This window comes from Pseudonaja textilis, chromosome 7, assembly GCF_049901715.1.
Source record: "Pseudonaja textilis isolate UNSWEBS1 chromosome 7, rPseTex1.2, whole genome shotgun sequence".
Classification (NCBI taxonomy): domain Eukaryota; kingdom Metazoa; phylum Chordata; class Lepidosauria; order Squamata; family Elapidae; genus Pseudonaja; species Pseudonaja textilis.
The window spans coordinates 54539648-54556632 of NC_141996.1; the positions used below are offsets into that span (position 1 = coordinate 54539648).

At 36.4% G+C, this 16985-nt stretch overlaps 1 long non-coding RNA gene across 1 annotated transcript; it reads left to right on the forward strand.

The window, feature by feature from the left end:
• The first annotated feature begins 1404 nt into the window (after positions 1–1404).
• LOC148125342 (uncharacterized) lies at positions 1405–16138 on the forward strand. Its single transcript, XR_015744361.1, has 3 exons — positions 1405–1583; positions 14235–14349; positions 15929–16138. It is a non-coding gene; the product is annotated as an uncharacterized LOC148125342 (long non-coding RNA).
• The last annotated feature ends 847 nt before the right edge of the window (positions 16139–16985 follow it).

Below are 16985 nucleotides of genomic sequence, written 5' to 3' on the forward strand. Positions count from 1 at the left end.
CATGGCAGTGTTTGTAGAATCCTATTTGGAACTCCTTGTCAGCAAGGTTTTCTTTGGAATTGTATAATTATAATTGCATAATTCATATGACGTATTATTCCTTACAATGTATGCTGGTGTTGTTCATAGTTTATTGTGCAATTTATGGGCTCCAAAGACTACCATTTTAATGTATAGGATAGGGTTAGGATTAGGATTAGTGTTTTAAATGTGACATTTACTGCTAAAAATGTTATTACAACATCTATGACAGCTTTATCAACATTTGTACAAAAGTTCTCTTTCTTGTCTTGAATTTCTTTTTTCTTATGCTCCAAAATAATATTTCTATGCTCTTTGCTCTGTTAAATGGAGCACCATATTCTGCTTGAAGCATATTCTGTTTCAAAGATGGGCATTTAAAAAGTTAGTATGACCATGGTAAACAATATATTTTATCTACAGCTGTGTAAATAAATTCAATTCACTACTCTATTATTGCCAAAAAAAGTACCTGACTAAATTTTCATAAAATTTCAGCAGGAATCTAGGGGTCACAAATAACTAAAGAGCTCAACAACCCAATTTTGTTCACATATGAAGAACAAGGAAGAGCTTTAATATTTCCCATGAATTATAAATATATATATAGGTCAAGGCTGACACCAGGTCACTTTTAATATGACCCCAAATTCAGTTTATACAAAGGTAGTATGTATACAATTAAGCCTAGTCCATGTGAAGTTGCGTTTGGGTTTTAGACGCTGCTGAATCTTCATGTGTGCAAAATGGAGAAAAAGAAGATTCTGTCAGAGGAAAACAGTACAAATTTAACACTGTGACTTTGTTAGCCATACATTTAATTATAAGTATGTTTTTTTATCATTTCCTATAAAATTTTATTACTATACACATAAAATTTTGTTTTAAGATTTTCACTGCCTACTTCCATTGGACTTGAACCCATAACTGCATTTTTCATGAAAATATCATTTCTGTAGCCAAATTTGGCTAATGCTGTGGGATTCACTAACGGTACTAATCGAGACCAAATGTACTCGGACAACAGACAGATTTTTTCCCCCCACTATGGCAAGATATATTCTATTTATATTAAGCATGATATGTAGATGTAGTTATATATTTAAATTAGTACGTACAGATTTTATGTAAACTTTTTTGGTCTTTTTATTTGTGTGCAAAACAGATGCATTTCTGTTTTAGAGGAGACAATCTCACGTGCATTTCTCTATCTTTGTCTCTATAACCCTAACCCTCTCATCTTGCTCTCTACTCTCCACCTATCCATCTTTTTGGTTATCATATTGATGAATTCCGTTATGTTCTTTTTCATTGTTTATCTTATTGTTCTATTATTTTACTTCTGTTTACACTTTTTCATTGTTTCCATGTTATTGTTACAAGGTGCTAAAGTAGACCCGCAGCAAGATATTTGGCAAATAAATTTAACAATAATAATCTGTGCAGGCAAAATCCATGTTTGCATTTATAGCTACTGAAGCTTCAGTGCCCTCGGAACTTTTTTTCTGTTTACTTGGGAAATGAAATCACATCTGTGTTTTAGTATGATTCCATGCTCACAGGTAAGAGAAAAGCTTATTCAGCAATGATCAATATATTTGTCCCACAGGAATAGATTCCAGTAGCTAGAATATTTATAAACATGCCTAATGAAATGTGTCTCATTGGTTTAATTCATTCATTTGTCATTTTTAATAACATATAGCTGGCCACCTTAGAACCAACTCTAGATAACTCCCAATCAAAATGTACTTTACAAAAATACATTATAAAACCATTATAGGTAGAAATGTAAATAATTATAATTTACGCTTTGGGACACACACAAAGGTACTTTTTTCCCCCTACATGTTTTTTTTTAATGCTATCTGCTATCTATCTCTATTTGGAAATACAATTTTACCATTAGAAGGTGGAATATAAATATTTCATACATATAAAATAAATCAATTCCATTTCTGGGTTGCCAGAAATGTCACAAGGACCATGGGATTTTGTCTGTTATATTCAAATTTTTTTAAAAGTGGGTTTGAATCATGTTCTCTTTATTAAACCATCTCTCCAAATTATTGGTGTTTTTAGATTTAGTTTAACTGTGATGCAATAGCAACTGCAATTAACATGCCCTCCCCTAATAATTATTTTTCCATTTATATTCAGTTCTTGGTGGTTATAGTCAACAACTCCACCAACATAGGTTTGCTCAATATATGCTGACCGGCATTGCTTATTTTTTATTTCTGTATTAGTTTGGAAAATAAAATGATTGACTAGTGTCTGGGTTTGCATCATCCAACATGGCTGTTTGATCAGCTGCTTTAGTAGTAAGAGAAGCAGAAGGGCAGATCTGGAATTCAAGATTAGGAGGTTCTGAACACATGCTTTGGAGTATCTATTTTTCAGTCTTTTGTCACGGACTGAAAATGAAATGAAATGTAACAACATTCATTTGTTTCATTCACTTTATTTATTTACATTCACAACGGGTTTTTCTGGAGAGGAATTACAATAATTGCTGAAATATTGTTACATACATACATAAAAATATTAAAAACAAATAAAAGTCAAAAGTACAAATTACAAGGAATAAAAACATGCTGAAATTAAAATACTGCAATTAATACCGTGTTTCTCCAACAATACGCCCCCCCCATAGGAAGACCCAGCATGTTTTCTAGGCATAAAATGAAATTAAGCCCCTCCCCCCCAAATTTAGGCCTATTTTAAAACATGGGAAATGGGGGGGAAGGACGGGGGGGACTTGCTATTAGGAGCGACCCGCAGGCAGCCATGCCTCGCCACCAGCCGCTCCAAACGCGCTCCAAATGCGGCAGCAGCTCCAAACACGGCAGCAGCGCTCCAAGTAGCGGCAGCGCTCCAAACGCGGAAGCGGCAGCTCCAAACGCCACCACGGCATGGGCAGAAGGGAAAGCAACAGCAGCGGGTGCCCAAGGTCTCAGGTGTGCAGCAAAGGTGCTTGGTGGGAATAGGGAGCTCTCCGCACTCCACTATGATCGCCCATTAGGAGTGGCTGGTGCCGAGGCATGGCTGCCCATAGGGTGCTCTAGGCGAGGATACAAGGGGGGGGGAATTAAGTCACCCCCAGAAAGACGGGTTAGCCATTTTGGGGGGCTCAAAAAAAAAAAAAAAGACCTGGCCTTATTTTATGAGAAACACGGTATTATATAATGATTTTGTTGTTTTCTGATTTTTTTTTGTTTGTTAGTTTGTATGACGCCCATATTGTTTATTCTTATAAACTTGGTGTACATGATTTGTATGTGTGTGTGTATCCAAGTTTATAAAAATCAAGGAGCAACAATTTCATTTGGTATCATTTTAGCAAGGACATACACAAAAGACCTTGTTACTAAAATATTTGAGTTTATAGGACCTTTTCAATTAGAATGTTATTTGTATTTCAATAGGTTTTCAAAGTATTTTATTTATAGAGACACCAACAAGCAAAAGAGATTATTCTAGGGCTGTTCAAACATGTGCTCCCTATGCATCAAAGCATTTTTTTGCCTGATATGATCATCCAGGAGGTCAAATAAAATAGCTAAGGAAGACCATGCCTCAATAAAGCACCCTTCTAAATTATCCATCTTTAATAAAAGCAATGGGTTGTTTCTAGAATTTCCGTCTTGTGGTGGAATTCTTTGGTAGAATTCCAGGCCTACCTTGGAGTTTCATCTTCCCTATGGCCTCCAGTGCCATTCCCCATGCCATTTGAGTTAGTTTTTCAAGGTTCTGAAGCAGATTTTCAGGAAGCAAACAGGGCAGCAGGAAGGAGAGGGAATCACTAATTATGCTTGCTTTCTAGTTTTACCTGCAAGATTTGTAGACAGGATCACAAGTCATTTACAAAGATAAAATTATCTTTTATCTTAAAATTATCTTGTTTTCATGAGCCAATCAAGATCATACCCAGTGTATACTATTCCTCATTGTTATGATTTACATCCTTTACAACTATGTCTATATTGTATACATATGTGTGTGTGTGTGTGTGTGTGTGTGTGTGTGTGTATGTTTCATGGTTGCACACAGACTACATGCCAGTGGTTTAAACTGAGCTTGATTTCACTACAGTTTCTCCCCTAACTACTTATGTGGAAGTAGCTACAAGCAAATATTCATAGGATTGTATTGAATATTGATGTCACGAGTTCCAAAATTTTTGTATCATGCTGACACAGATTTCCTGTTTCATCTTCTCTTTTTGTGCTGATAGTGTTACCACCTTTGTGTCATTGGTAACGCCACAGAGTGGATCACCCCCTTAGTCAATAGCAATGCAGACCATTCTCAATTAACAATTTAAGTTGTGGTAATATACCCCTGGGATTTTTGGTACATTGATATTTTAAACAGTTAAGGCCTTGTGTATGCTTTTTCTTACCTACGGTAAGTTTTTGGTTTATGGCAGTATATAAATATGAGAAATAAATAAAGTCAAGTCTGTAAATATTTTTATGAAAATCTTGCATCATGTCCTTCCTCATAGTATTTAGAAGGGAGGGATTCCAGGAAAACATAATATGGATAATAATAATACTTCTGTAGAATATTCTGGAGCTGCATAATAACATATCATTTTATGTCATTTGCAAGGCTTTATTTGACACTGGACACAGTAGCTTGATTCCAATTTTCTTTTACAATGTAAAAAAAATTCATTCTAGAAAGCTGATTAGAAACGCTTGCTTGTGTTAATAAAGTTAGCTGCAGAAGAATCTCTTACCATATCTCTCTCTCTCTCCCTCCCCCTTTTATTATCAATAAAAATGTATTAGCCATCCATCTTACCACAAGATAAGCCTCTGAGTAGCTTACAGTATTAAAAAACTGTACAAAACCTAAAGATATAAATACAGTATTATAAGATTCCAGATAATATAAGAATATAAATCATGCTCTATTGGATCATTATTTTTGGCCTATTTTTCCCGATAAAGTTTTTTCCACTTTGGAAAATGTGAGGAATGGATGAAATATTAGACAATTGAAAGTGCTGTCCTAATATAGAAACTTTGTCTTCCTTTGCCTTTTTCCACTTTGGGGAAGTGACGAAACATCAGTGTAACCCAGTTAAATGCTATCAGTGACTTATCAGCAACTCCCTGAGGAATGGAGAGGTGATATTTTGGGGTTAGTCTTGCCTACTGCTCTGTCCACTGGAATTTCCCAAACTGTATAATATAGTGCACATCAGCCCCTGGGCATAAATACTATATGTACTGTATATAAATCCTACAAAGAAGAAGAGTGTAACATTCATGTTAGGCTGAATAGTTCAGCACTATATTGTTGCAATCTAATGTCCTGCAGTCGTAGACCAGATCACTACTAGTGACTTATGGTGTTTCCTAGAGTCATCCAACCATCTTTTGTGCCAATATAATTGTCACAATACCACGGTTTCTGTCATTGAAGCAATGGTGATATAAACCACTAGCAAGACAACATTTCACAAGCAGGGATGTAGCAATAGAAAGTGAAGTGGAAAACTCAATTTGCACTCAAAAAATCTTTTCCACTAAATGCCTTTTCCCCCAAAATCCCTGTGGGAATCTCAGTACCTAGTTAAGTATTCTGTTCTAAAATTATATCTCAGGAACTTTATCACAAATTTGAAAAAAGTATTAAACACAGATAAACAATATTATTATTAGCTTTTTTTAGGTATGAAAAGTTGCTGTGGAATCTGATTCCCATTTCCTACTATAGGTAGTCCTCACTTAACAATGGGAATTGGAACTGGAATTTCTATATTTGGTTGTAAAGTGTGACAGCACATGACCATGCTGCTTATCAGAAGAATTCTAGAATTTCCAGTTGCCATTGTTAAGTGAATAGCTGCAGATCATTAAATAAGGTTGTCATGTGGTCATCATTTAGGACCTTCTGCCAGTTCTCCTCTAACTTTGCTTGTAGGAAGGTGACAAAGGAGGTCACAAATGACAATCATGCGACTACAGGACATCGCAATGTTATAATAGTGAGCCAGATTTCAAGTGCCCAACTCATGATCACACGACCACAGGTATTCCACAATTGCCATAAATACGAAGACTGATGTAAAGTATCATTCATTCCACTATATGTTCAAATAGTTGCTGAATGAATAGTTACTGAACGAGGACCACCTATATTGGTATACTCAAAATAGAAACTAGTATATATTCCCTCACAGATGTTTATTACCTTCTGTTACACGTATGCCAGTATTTGCAAATGCCCACACTTTACCAAAAATAGTATCCAGAAAGTCTGATTACAAAAATAAAGTTATAATAAAACGTAAGTAAATTTTCACAGAAATATCCATTAAATATCTATTAAAATGATATTTTGATAGCTGTTCCAACCAACATATAGACTGGAATAGAATTCTTTATTGGCCAAGTGTGATTGGACACACAAGGAATTTGTCTTAGTGCAAATACTCTCAGTATACATAAAAGAAAAGATACATTCATCAAGAATCATCAGGTACAACACCTAATAATAGTCATAGGGTACAATAAGCAATATTGTTTATTATAGAATTGTAGTGTAGGTTTCAAGAAGAGAGAACACTGGAAGTGATACAACTCCAAAGTTTACTGAACTACATGAATAATATCAAGATTAAGTCACGATTAATCCTTTAACTGCTTCACCAAAAGATAAATATGGTGGATGTTACCAAATACTGAATTGCAGTCTTTGAGGTCATTAGCAGGGTCATTTGTTCTTTGCTGAAGCAATAATCAACAAGCAGAAAGTCATATTCTGGCAGGTGGCACAAATGGATGAAAGTCTAAAATAAGCATTATGTTTCACATGACTAAAGGAAATAAAAGAAGAGGAAAACATAGAAAAAATGGATAGATGAGATCAAGTGTCTTGGAAGAGCTATAAGTTATTTATGAAAATAAAGCAAAATGATGAGCTTTTGTCCAGACATTAATCAGTTGAATTCAGTTTGATAGCACCTAACTAATCAAGTCCTTTAACATCAGTTAATTAAAACATACTCTAATCAGGGCTTATGATTTCCCCTCTTCAGATTAAGAATTGGAAGGGACCTTGTAACTCATCTAGTCTAAACCCACACCCCTCCAAGCAGGTGACCCTACACCATTTCTGACAAATGGCAGTCCAATATCTTGAAAGCTTCCAGTGATTAAGCACACACAACTTCTGAAGGCATACTGTTCCATTGGTTGATTGTTCTCACTGTCAGAAAATTTCTCCTTATTTCTAGGTTGAAACTATCAGTTTCCATCCATTATTCCTTGCCTGGCCTTCGGGTGCTTTGGGAAATAGCTTGACCCCTTCCTCTCTGTGACAGCTCCTCAAATATTGGAACACTTCTATCATGTCTCCCCTGGTCCTTCTCTTCATTGGACTAGCCATACCAAGTACTTGCAACCATTCATTGTATATTTTAGCCTCCTAACAATCTTGGTTGCACTTCTCTGCACTTTTTTCAGTGTCTCAACATCTTTTTTATAGTGTGGTGACCAAAAGTGGATGCAGCTCTATGTATGATGTAGTTCTAAAAGTGTTTATCGTATGTTTCATTATCCTGCCTGCTTTCTAGAGATTGCTATATTTGTTATTACACATAGCATACATGTGCCATGAGACGATGAGACCAAGTGTGAATAGATTGTTTTTATCCATGTCACATCCAATAGAAATACTTATTTCTATATAAAGTCTTAATACCCCAGTCGGATAGGCCTAATGTTTCATCCTATCCAGATATTTATTTTTCATTTCTTACATTTGTAGATTTTGCATAAGGGGTTACTGAATTACTGAAATATTTCCCTTCCATCATATTTTCATAATGTAAAAATCAAAATTAGATAATAGAGTTGCAAGATGTTTCCTTTAAAAAAAAAGATAATTGCACATCATCAAAATGAGAAGAGTTTCAAAAGATAGGTTAAGTAATTTACAGAAACGGGTTCCTTTCCTCTGGTATTGATGTTTATCACTTCCAGTGTGGAAAATGTACAAAAGTGGGTTTCAGTCTGTATACATATTGAAAAATGCAGCTTTATAGCACAAGAAACAACATTATTGACCTCTTGTTAATGTACATTTTTGTTCAGTTGGATTTCCACTCAAGCATTATTTTCAACAATGCATCATAAACTCCCCTACTATATTGGGTGCCTTTTTTAATCCCTAACCATCCACTCTCTCCATCATCTGCTCTTCCCTCCCCACATCTTATTGGAGCTGTAGTACTAATATTTTCAAGTGTACTCATCAAAATCAAGATTCAAGAAAGAAAAGTTATTATTTTAAAAATAACAGTTAAAGTCACTAGAATTAAAAGACGGGAAGAATATTAAGTGTGTTAAACACACTGTACAGATGACTCTTAACCATTCATAAACACGCAAAACATATTCACCGAACTGTTAGTAACACCGGTTGAATTCTATCACTGGTGTAGTGCCTACAAAGTTGCCTACCTTCTGATTGAAATCATTGATCAAATCAAAATAAAGATAATCATGCTACTTAACAGTATTAATAATTTGGACAGTCTTCTGGAAGGGAGTAAAACCAGAACTGGTGTCTGAACTCTAAAATAAGTCTTTGCGTCATGTGACCTCAGTTTCAAGAAACAAAATGTAACAGTTTGGCTTTTCACAAAGTCCAGAATATTTTATCCCTATTGCGTATCTTCTTAACTCAGATGAATTAGTATGAATAAATTTCAGCTTTGATCACTGTTTTAGGTTATTCACAACATATATTTGACATAGTTGGAATAGAATGAAAGTACCAGGCTTGTGCATTGTGATTGCACCTCATTACTTCTGTCCAATTTTTGTGAAATAGCCATTGCAAGATTGTGCCATTTGGATTGACGATGCTCCTATAAACAATCTGATAATTTTGCCAGTCTGGAATGTATTTTTTCTTAGGCCTCATATTTCAATTGCCAAGAAGGGAAGTAGATTGGGGAGGAGGAGATTTTTGATAAGTGAGCATTCCAGCCAGAGAAGCATAAACTTTGGCAGGATTTCCTGGTTAAGAATATGAACTTTGCCAGTAATAATAATTTAAATAGGCTGCTATGAACTGAGCACAAAATCTTAAGAGTGCTTAAGATTAATGAAGATAGAGGGAAGGCAATATCTGTGAGGATTTATTTGAAAAGGACTGAAAAAACATCTTTTTGAAACATTTGGTTGATTTGCCATTATCTGGCATCAATTCTTGTAAAAGGAAAATATCATCTAAATCAAAATACATGAAATATGGCTTGAAGAACGTATTGGTGATTCCCGGTCTTCAGCTGGCTTCTTTGTTGATCTCTCAGCTGAATTCTCAAGCCTGTGCAGCTGCTCTGCCATTCATTAGGCTAGAGCTGAGATAATTGTTTGAATCCTGCTCCAGAAATAATTATGGCCTGTCTCATTAAAATCCCCCCTTTCCATTTCCTGTGGCAATATCAGTTTGGCTATACTTGACTGCTTTTAGATATGAACACCCACAGGATTTAACTACCATATTTCAGCAAGGAGCTTTGTGTAATCGAAATTTAAAAACTCTTTTGAATCTATCATTGGTTGAAACTTCATTTTTTTTAAAAAAGAAAAGGACATCCCTTTAGCAGTCACATGTAAAATGCTTAATGACAAAAAGGATAATAATCTTGTTCAAATCACTGGTCATAACTTAAAATAATTTCTTACAAAAAAGCCATACTGTAAACGTGTCCAGATCCAAAAACAGCACACAGCTCAAGTAAGTAGTTTTCACACAGAGCTGCAATAATCAGGTCAAATGCCAACAACAGAAGGCCCCTTTTGCTGATGGCAATCTGTACCATGTTTATCACTAGCATTGCCTGTATCTTAGGGAATAGTTGTACTTCTGTTCTTGTTGGAGAGTAGAAGCTTGCAGAACAGAAGATGGAGGGTCCTGGAGGACGAGGCATTGAAAAAGTATAGTTATTATTTGAGAATTCAGATAGTAGTTAACACATAAAGTTGCATTAGTTTTCTTGTTCTGCCCCTTCATCTCAGGTTAATGAGCAGAGGATAAATCTAAACCTGAACTGTGAAACATGAATTAAAATTATGTTGTGTTCAGTATAATCAAATGCAAAATACACGTACAAAATAGCAAACCCATTCCCCCCTTAAAAAAACCCTTGCACATTCTTGACAGTTTTTTAAAAATAGTTTTTTAAGTATTCCAATTAGAATGGAGTCCATCTTACCAGGATTTGTCTGAATGCTGTATACAAAAATTAATTTCTCTCTAAAGCTGAGTGGAATAAAGTTAAAAAATAATCACTTTTTTCTAACCTGGCATATAGTTTGTGTACATGTATCTTCTCTAGAGCACTCTTGACATGTTCAATATGTGCAATTGGACAAAATAAAATATCATCTAAATATACAACAGTCCAAAAAGTCAGAAAACACCTCATTCAAGAATCTCATAAATTCTGACATGATTAGGTAATCCAATCACAGTATAGTCAAATTTTCCATAATGTGTGTTAAACACAATTAAATAATCATGGCCCTGTTTTATGCAGGTCAAACTATAAAAGCCCTTCTCAAGTCCAGCTTAGTAAAATAATTGCCTTTTGAAGACCCCACAAGGGTGACAAAGTTCAAATTTTCAAAGTTGTGAACCACTTTCAAAACACTAGATTTTTTTCTGACTAAGATGGTAGAACAGAGGCAAGAAATAAAAGTCCTCTTTTTTCAACATATTTAAAAAATATTTCAAACAAGCTAACTCTTGGATGGACACTTTAGCATAGGCTAAAGCTTTATTTTTTTAGGTCAAAGAGAAATACATGCTAAGGAGGAGCTAAATAAAATTAGATCTAAATTGGACTGCTTTGGGCAAAGGATTTATTCTTTTCAATATTTTTTTTTCTTTATACAAAATTCAGCTATCATCCTAGCTGAATAAAATATGGTAGCTTTTGGCCAACACTATGCAATTCACATTCAGTACTGCAAAAGAACTGACAACGTAAACCCATGTGTATAGAAGGCCCCTGTCAGACTACAGAACTTTTCCCATTCAATCAACTAGGATGAACTTCTGAAAACGTATCAAAATGTATCAAAAAGGAATCCTTTATTGAGATGAGACAATTCATGTAAGGGTTAAAAGCAGCATCTCAGGCATGCAGAGACAGATAATGGAGTTTAAAACCCCTTCCCTTATCTTGATGTGTATTTAATAAAACAAAGAGCCAACATGTTAATTCCCCCCGATCTTTTCCAGAGTTTCCCAGGACACATCTCACTGTGGAATTTTTATGGTCTCTTCATCTCCTGGCTGTCTTTCTCAGAGGTGATAGGTCCGGCCATCTGGGTTTCATCGCTCCATTGTATCATGTGTAGGTTATACACATTTGATGTAAGATTAAATATATTCAGATTACATCAAGAAGGATTTATCAGTCTCTCCCCCCCCCTTTTCTTCTTCCACTGAAGAAATGACAGATACACGGATCTGACAGCCCTTTTCATTGTTAGAGAAAAATTCCAGAGTTCCCTTTTCTCCCTTTTCAGTCATCTAAATGATGAAATTTAAGTCAATCTCCCACTCAACCAAGATATAAATTGTGATGTCTCCAATGCCTTTATTAAGAATCTATAGCATCTGATTGAGTACACAAAGAACATGTTTAACAACATTTGCTTTGGCAAGTTTCCAAGCATACATAACAGTCTTGTTTTTCTGCAATAACAAATAAGAGGAAGAAAGAATAAAAGTATAATTACAAAAATGGTATAGGATAGTATTTTAGTAGCCAATCTATTTTCAAGGCAATGGGAATAGGGAAAGAAGTACTTAAATACAGTTTGCAAGGCTTCTAAGTTGTTTATGATGAAGTGAAGGGGAGCAATATGTTCCACAATGTGATCAGGATGTAGAAATCTTTCATCGGTGGTTTCCACATGCATTGTATGTTCTGTTATTTGAGTGGGCAATAGTTGTGTGGTATTAATGAAATTGTTTCTCCTCAAACTAATATTGCTAAAAAAGACATTACACAGTACAAAATCTCCTGGAGAATAAAGTGTTCTCTGTCAGTGTCAGATGTCTGTCTTCACTTTAGTTGGTTGAGAACTGACCATCTGTCCTTTTGAAAGAGAGACTTGTGTCATTTTCCATATTCTCAGCCTGGAATGAGTGGGTATTCATTGATAAAGTAGCCCTTGATTTCACAGTTGTGGCACATCACACCTGATTCAGGACAGGAAAGTTTAACAGAACAGGGACATGCAAGGTAACTGAAATTGCCACAATAAAAGTGTAAACCAAGAACACAAGTTACTTCCGTGTAACTAATAAGGAAATTCTCATTGTTCCTAACTGCGTAGGTTCAACTCCAGTAACATCTAAAGACTTTGAGGGAATGGAAGGAGTGGGTGTAGAAAGGATGTAACATTTTTCTTTTCCATCTTTAGTGTGTCTCAGCTGTTCCAGATTTTCATCTATTATCACATAGCATTGAAATAGCTGCTCTTGACTGACCACATATCTTGACAAACTAATTCATCTCACAGTTCATTAAACAAACCTTTCCAAACTGGTGAAGTAAACTATTTCAGAGAACATCTATAGCTTATAGTTAAATTTTTATTATATATTCTCATACTCTTTATATGCTTATCTTGGTTTTACCTATAAATCTCCTGGTTAGCAGCAGCTGTGCCAATAAAATAATCAAAGGCATATTTAAATAAATAAATTTAACTAGAACCAGTTTATAAAGTTTATAAAAACACCAGGGTAGAAATTAGGAGACTGAGTTCTAGTCCCGCATTAGTCCTGAAATCGGGTTGCGTGGCTTTGGGCCAGTCACTCTTTCTCAGCCCAACTGACCTCATAGGAGAAAATAAGAGAAGGAAGGAGTATGTTCGCTGCCTTGAGTTATTTATCAAAATAATAAAGGCATGTTTTAAAAAATCTAAAAGTAAATAAAAATATATCTACATACAATTGTCATCCCTTATGTGACCACTGCTGTCCATTATAGTATCTGTTCATGGGCTGCTCCAATTAACAAAAATAAAAAACAAACGCCACTTAAGTACAAATCCATGAGGAATTCAGCAATGAAAGGCTTGGATCTGTATTGAGCTTTGTTAAATTTGTCCATTAAAATTCTAGTGAGTGAAATAACAAAAGTGGAAGAGTAAGAACAACAAAAAGTGAAACGCAGGTAATACCAGGTGGAGCAGCAATTGAGCAGGTGGAGCAGCAATACTTGTCTTATTTTTAAGTGATCTATGCATCAATTTGCTGGTGATGTTGAATTAAGAAAGTTCAGCAATGCTTCGAGCAGGTCTACGTCTAGAATACAAAAGTAGTTACTGGACCTGCTGCAAACACTTCTGAACTTTCTTAATAACTAGTCTCTCTGGTAAAGCAAAGTTTCAGAAATTAACGTCAACTCCCTAACAGCAGTGCACAACCAAGGACCCAAGATTCATACAGTGTAGTACTCTATATTAGTATGTTATGGAGTGGTTGTTCACATTTTTTTTCTCATTGATTCCCTAACTGATAGATAGAGGTTGGCTTTAGAGATAAGGCTGAAATGACTATCTATTCCTCACTTGACATGCTTTGAATAATTCCCTTTTCTTTCCCTCCTTCCAAGAATACCCTTGCAAATGACAAGATTCTAAGCAATCACAAAATGAAAGGTATTCTAATAAAAGAGAAGAAACTCTGGCGTAAAGGGATGTTACATATATAAAAGCATACGATTTATTAAACATATATAGAGAACATAAACACCAAAGCAATAAAATATTAACTAACAGGTTCAAAAAGAAATTAACACAGTTTTTAACATTAAAGCAATGACAATAGACAATCTTTCTTCAACTCAGATGATACAGTACCAGTGGTATTCAGCAGGTTCTGACAAATTCTGAAGAACTGGTAGCAAAAATTTTGAATAGTTCAGAAAACCAGCAAATGCCACCTCTGGAGATTTTACAGTATACTTCCCCTGCCACGCCTACCAAGCCATGCCCACAGAACTGGTAGTAAAAAAAATTGAATCCCACACTGTACAGTACACAGTTTAGTTTCTATACATGTTTTCTTTTATTTTTGTTTTCTTTTGTTCCTGGAAGACAATATCAAATTCAAAGTAATATATTTGGTTGTCTCTCTTTCTCCCTTCTCTATTTTAGGTCCTGCCTGCTTTTCCCTGTTCCAATTATGTCCTCTAGCTGTGAATCTGATATCAAGACATCTGAAATCTTAGGATACGTTAATTCATTTCAATTATCTTTAATCAAATTTAAGGTTTCAAAAACATAGAATTATGTACAAGAAAATACAATAAGCTGTAAATTTGAGGATCTATCCTAGTGTATATCCAGTTGTCACTATGAATATCATAACATTAAAAACCGAAGGAAGGAAAACTGAGTAATGTCCAACTGCTCTCCTTATTTGACCTACTTGATTACTGTGATGCTTAATCTTGTAATAATCCTAATGACCATTAATTATATACACAAATGACATAGCAAATTATTATTTTTTTTAGAAGTGGTTTACCCAGACAGACAGTAACTATTAATTTTATGTATACCAGTTGCACTTTTTCATTAAATATAGCATGTTCCCTTTACTTTCTCCAAGCATTATGAGTTAATAGTGAGAACATATTATAAACTAAAATCTATTTATCATGTATGATCATGTGATTGTGTGATCTTGATTCTCTGAAAAAAAAGTAGGCTATAAAGCAGAAAAACTAATTATTGCATCTTTTCACCTTTTCAATCTATTTTCATTCAATGTAATATATTTTAGAATACACTCTTTTCTTTAACAACAGGACTAACATTTACTACCCTGAAATAGAAAGCATATCTGATGATACATTGAGAAAAGGAACCCAAGTAGATTTCAAAAACAAGACTCATTTCAAACAATTTCTTAGGTATCAGGTAATTGTCCTGCTCCTTTGAAGATGCTACAGGCAGGGAGGTAAAACAAGCTAGCATTTTCTCTACCTCATCCGCTATCTCCAGATAGGACAGCAATAGATCCTACTGAGAGGTTGGAATTCTTACTTGATAGTAAACTCACATCAAAATAAGCATGATTTAGAGTGAATCCAGAGTCTAAGATGGGAGGCATGATCATCCCTTCCATAAGAATTTATTTTGCCATAGCTCTTTCTTTCATCACACATATACACACCCACTGAAACAATTCTCATCACATTAAAAGGCAATGTTGAATCTTCCTCAATGTAGCCAGAATTTTCTCCCAAAGAAAATTCATTTACTCTGAACTGCAGCCCTAGTTTTTCAAGCTCTGGTCAAATTGTCCTTCAAACCTTCTGTACAAAGCACCATGGTATCTTATTTTCAAGAATGGGCTTGGCATTTCGCTTCACTTGTGACATCTGGCTTTTTTCCCCCCCCTTTACATTGCAGAACATAAAACTTTATCAACAATACGTTAAAACCCAACTATTCAGCAACTAATTGACATAATACTTTCATACTTAATATATTAACATGGGGGGGGGGATACAATATATACCCCTCAAGCAAGAACAGACATGTATAATTCCACCCCCACCCCCGCATGATATACATATACACATACACATACACACACACACACACACACACACATATATATAATGTATTTTACATTTTTATAAAGCAGAAGGGGGATGCCACTTATGAAATGCTACCCCAGCAGTTCCCAGGACAAAAGGGTCATCCCAAGGAGATGCTCAACTAAAGCAAGCAGCATATTGCAAGCAGTCGCTTTCGGGATCTGGCGCCTTGGGCAAGAAAGCTCTGGTGGCACCCGTGAGCCAGGGCGTTCCTTACCCTGCTCATCCCTCTCCTTCCAGGGAGTTTTTGGCAAGTGGTCGCAGGGCTCCATTGCTGGAGATCCAATTACACCCAGGCAGATTTCTGTAACTGCGTTTTTCACATCTGGCCATGACCACGAAGGAGATCTCAGGATTCAGGCAACTGGCTCGAAATGGGGCACCACTAGGTGGAAGATGGGGGGCTTCCAGAGATCCGCCGGGAGAGATCATATAGATATTATCATTCAGGTGAGTTGCAGCTCCAGCCACTTCAGGTACAGAACCTTCTTCATATTCCAGGCTGTGGATGCCAATGTCCGCCTTCAGTTAGTCAATTTTCTCCACTAAATAATGGAATGTTATACTCTTGGCCCAGTAAAGTTTGTTCAGGAGTCCCATCTGTTCTTCAAGATACTGGAGAATACCCTCCTGCACTTTCTCCAACTGTTTAAGGCAATGTTCAGGGCTCTGCTGCCCGTCATCCACTGGGGTCTTCTCTGGGAAGCCCAGCGGGGTTTCTTCCTGCTCTGGGAAACCCAGTGGGGTCTTCTTTTGGAAGCCTAGCAGGGTCTTTTCTGAGAAGCTCAGAGGGGTCTTGTCCTCCTCTGGGAAGCCCAACGGGGTCCTCTCCTCCTTTCAGAAGCCCAGCGGGATCTTCTCCATTCGGAAGCCCAGCAGGGTCTCCTTTCGGAAGCCCAGTGGCATCTTCTCCTCCTCTCGGAAGCCCAGCGGCATCTTCTCCTCCCGTAAGCCCTTCAGGGGCTTCTCCTCCTCTCGGAAGCCCAAAGGGGTCTTCTCTCAGAAGCCCTTCGGGTCTTCTCCTTTCGGAAGCCCAATGGGGTCTTCTCCTCCTCTGGGAAGCCCAACAGAGTTTTCTCTTTTGGAAGCCCAACAGAAGTCTTCTGCTTTCAGAAGCCCAGAGGGGTCTTCTGGGAAGCTCAGAGGGGTCTTCTCTCAGAAGCCCAAGAAAGTCCTCTCCTCTCAGAAGCCCAACGGGCTCTTCTCCTCTCGGAAGCCCTGCAGGTTCTTCTCCTTTCGGAAGCCCAGCAGCATCTTCTCCTCCTCCTGGAAGCCCTTCGGGGGATTCTCCTCCCAG